A 4437-nucleotide genomic window follows, 5' to 3' on the forward strand; every position below is an offset into this window, starting at 1 on the left:
TTGAGAATAGTGGTTAGTGCCACAACTAGGGGCATACTAAGGCAATTTGCATTATGATTAGTACTACCCTTGTATTTAATGTTCAAATGGAATTGTTGCAGATATGTGGACCATTTCTAATGGTGATGATTATGTAACTTCCCCCTTGTCTGCATAAATTGAAGAGGTCAATGGTCTGTGTGGATGATCGTCTCCTTCCCAGAATGTAATGTTTCTAGTGCCGATAGGCCAACATGATGTAATACATCTCCTTATCATAGTGGGGCATCTTCAAATAGTATCAGAGAGTGTATCACCATGATAGGCCACCAGATGCCCTTACTGAGTGAGGATTGCACCAAATAGCATAGTCATAGGCATAAGTCTCAATCTCAAATAGCTATTGTAGGTCTAGCAATGTGAGGACTAGTGCATAGCAAAAGCGGTATTTCAGTTCAATGAATGCTTTTTGTTGTGATTCAAACCGAAAGGCTTTTCTTATGCTCCACCCTTAGTAAGTTCACTTAAAGGCCAAGTGATATGAGATAATCCTAACATTAGTCTTCGAAATTAGCAAGGCCCAAGAAGTTACAAAGCTTTGTGAGACTCATTGGGATCGACCAATCTCAAATGACTTGGATCTTATATGGATCCACATACGTGCCTTGTTTATCAGTAATATAACCTAGATATTGGACCTTGTCCATGCCAAAGGAGCATTTTTCCATGTTCACACATAGCTTGTTCTGTCGCAGAGTATTTAGGAGCTGCCGAATATGTTACAAGTGCTCTTCCCAACTCTTGTTGAAGATTAGGATATCATGAAGATGTGAAACCGTGAATGAGTTGTTGATACGTTGCAATATGTCATTCATCAACCTCATTAAAGTTGAGGGGGAATTCATCAAACTGAAGGGAGTGGCCAACCACTCCAAAATAATCTCCTTGGACTTGAAAGTAATATTCCAAACATTCATGGGTTCTATTAGAGCTTAGTGATAGCCAAACTTCAAATCAACCTTCTTGAAGTATTTGGTTTCCTTGAGCTAGTAAAAAAGGTCATCAATCCATGGAATCAGGTATCTATTCATGATTATGATTTTGTTCAGTGCTCAATAATCAATCCAGAGTCTACAGGTCTTGTCCTTATTATGCACGAGCACAATTGGGCTCTCACAAGGTGAGGAACATGGTCTGATGTGCCCTTTTTGTATTAGCTCCTCGATCTGCCACTTGATTTCCTCATTTTCTAGAAGGGAGTGGTGGTATATTAGCCCATTAGGTAGAGGTGTACTGAGGGTTAGATCAATGGAATGCTTGACTTGACAGTGCAAAGATACCCCCATGGGTGAGGAAAAGATGTATCTGTACTCTTTCACAACCTTATCCACTTGCCTTTTTTGCGTAGAGGAGCCCTTTGTGGAGGCCATGGAAGTGGTGAGGATCTTCCCCTTACTTTGAGAGTGAATAAGGAGGAAGACAAGCTTCCCAGTCTTGGAGATGATCTTATTGCATTGCTTAACATAGATCAGAGAAATATCAGTAGGCAAGGCTACCTCTGGTATCCTATATAGTTTTTTGCCCAAAGTAATAATAATAATAAGAGGTCTGGACTCATACACAACATGATGCTTCCATAAGTATGGTTTGCCCAATAAAACATCACAAAATTTAAGGGGAACACAATCACACAATACCACTTCTGTGAAAGGCTTGATGCTGTAGGGTAGGCAACGCCATTAGCTGACGCGGAGATCTCACCCTTGGTGGAGCCACCCGATGGTGTATGGCTGCGGGTGTGGTGTTTTTTGCAGTCCCAACTGCTTAATGACCTCTACTAAGATGAGGTTCTTCTAACTCCCACTATCGACAACGAAACTCAACGAAGCCCCCTTCACCCACATTTGTGAGTGGAAGAGACAGTCACCTTCCTTCGGATCTTAAGGCTCACTACGATAGACCTTGGTTGTAGCAACAATGACACTGGGTTCTGCATCGATGATCTATTTCCCCTTATTAGGGTCTGGTTCAAATTCAGAACTTGCATCTGACTTTGAAGCTTTCATCTCGACCACTAATGACTGCTTTGCGTGACACTAATTTGTGTTATAAGTGGGAGGCTTGTGGAACTCACACCACTTTCGCGTGTCCTTCTTCATCTTCCCATTGCTATTCTTTGCTTACGGCTTTGATGGGTTGTTCTGGGCTATTCGAACTTGGCTCTATCCTTTGTTTTATGGTTTGGTGGTGCCTTTTCCCTGCTTCAAATTCACAAAACCAAAGTCTCGCTTCTTCTATTTAAATTTTTGCTCGATTCGGGTAGCATATCGAAATGCTATGCCAAGAGAGGATTCCCATGAACTCTATATCTATCTAGATGTATTCATGCAGATAGCCACGTTAATTGAGCACCAGATTTTTCTTAAAGTCCTTGATACCCAAGTTCATGCACAAGGTATGAAAGATATTCGTAAAATCTAGCACTTCTTGGTACCTTTCCTATTGTAGCATGGTCCATTTTATAAATTTGTCTTCATAGCTTCCAACAAGGTAATATTGTTACTTAACAACATCGTTTAAAGAGTTCCAAGAGGCTGAAACTAAAAATAACATAGATTCCTCCGTGGCCTTTTTATCATAGTTAGTTTCCCACCAGTCCTTGATGTGGGGGGAGGATTTAAGCAGTGCAAAAGTAATATTTTCTCTAACGGAAAAATCATGGATCGAAAAATATCCTTGCAACAGATTTAACCATTTATCTAGAGCATCTGCATTTATCCAACCTTTGACTAAAGGAATATTAGAATTAACTTGTACCTTAAAGGGGGAGCGCCTCCGAAGTGGCTATTGGATGAAGATTCGTCACCTATTGGTATCCTCCAAATGATCTAGAAAATGTTATCCATCATTTCGTTCCTTTGTCGCTCGAGGGCTTCTTCGAGCAACAATTTGATAGGAACTCTTGCTCCCTTGTCTTTCTTTTATTCTACCATGGGAGGTTGTCAGGGTCGACAAGGACGATCTTGGAAGGGCTCAAGAAGTTCGAGTCCCATCTCCTTATACTTCGACCTCGTTGGGGGCATGCACATAAAAACATAGATAGAGAAGACCAATCTGATACTATTGACCTGGATTTATGAAGGATTGAAACGGAATATATATTTAAACAAAAACATAGAGATACGATGAAACTAAACTTCAATTAATAAATGGCAAATGCTAAAAGTGTTTATATGCATAATGAAAGCAAACTAGCCCTAACAGTGGTAGCTTATCTCTGAGAATAGATGTGACGACTACTGACCTTCCTGAAATGTGTTACAATGAGCTTGCAAGGAATTTTTATCATGAATAAACAATGAGAAACCCTAAACATCCAAAACCTTAACCCTAGGAGATGAAGTTCCAAAGACATATGGGCCCCAATGGGGTAAGTTGGAACATCAACTTCTCGGGGTCGTAACTTTGGCATATGGTCTCCGTTTTATGTGCACGATAGCCCATTGGAAAGGTCTATCTGAGGGGAACATCTTTTAATTACAAACATAGCCTCAAAACCTCATATTATTGTTTCCCCAAAAAAAAATCATTTAGGGACTCAAAAAGACTCTGGAAATTGAGGACCTAAAAACTAGAAAAAATATAAAACTATCAAAATAGGAAACTATGCTAAAAAATAAGAAACTTACAGGAAACTGTGCTGTGAGCCAAGTGGAATAGGTGGTGGAAACCAATATCAACCTGGATCATTTAATGAAGATCCAAGTGGATATTGATTTCCACCCACCTATTCCACTTGTCTCACAACACATTTTCCTGTCAGTTTCTTATTTTTTAGCACAATTTCCTATATCGACAGTTTTATATTTTGTGCAGTTTTCAGGTCCTCAACTTTTGGAGCCGTTTTGAGGCCCTATACGACATTTTTTGGGGAAGCGAGAAACTGTAAGTTTGGGGCTATGTTTGTAATCAAAATATTTTCTCCTTAAATAAACCTTTCTAACAGGTTATCATATGCACCAAATAGAGACCATATGCCAAAGTTATGACCCAGGGAAGTTGAAGTCCCAACTTACCTCATGGGGGCCCATACGGCTTTGAAACTTCAACTCCTAGGGTTAAGGTTTTGGATGTTTAAGGTTTCTCATTGTTTCTTCATGATAAAAAATACCTTAGAACCTCATTGTAACACAATTAAGGAAGATACACACACACAACACAGAGTAGTTATGTCCTTTATTTTCATGCAAACTAGAAACTGATAAGCTTACCTACCCTAAACATTCATGAATAAAATATCCATGTTACTTTTTCACTTTCCTTCTCTATCCCCTCATTAGCCATATGATGTTTCAAGCACTCAAACTATTACATTGGGAATGATATATGTAGGTGGGTATTTGATTTGTTTAACTATCATGTGATTGAAATATATGTTGTCATGGCAAAATATTTTTA

This window comes from Pinus tabuliformis, chromosome 9 (genome assembly GCF_031772625.1).
Source record: "Pinus tabuliformis cultivar Carrire ecotype Pingquan chromosome 9, CPIR1, whole genome shotgun sequence".
Lineage (NCBI taxonomy): Eukaryota > Viridiplantae > Streptophyta > Pinopsida > Pinales > Pinaceae > Pinus > Pinus tabuliformis.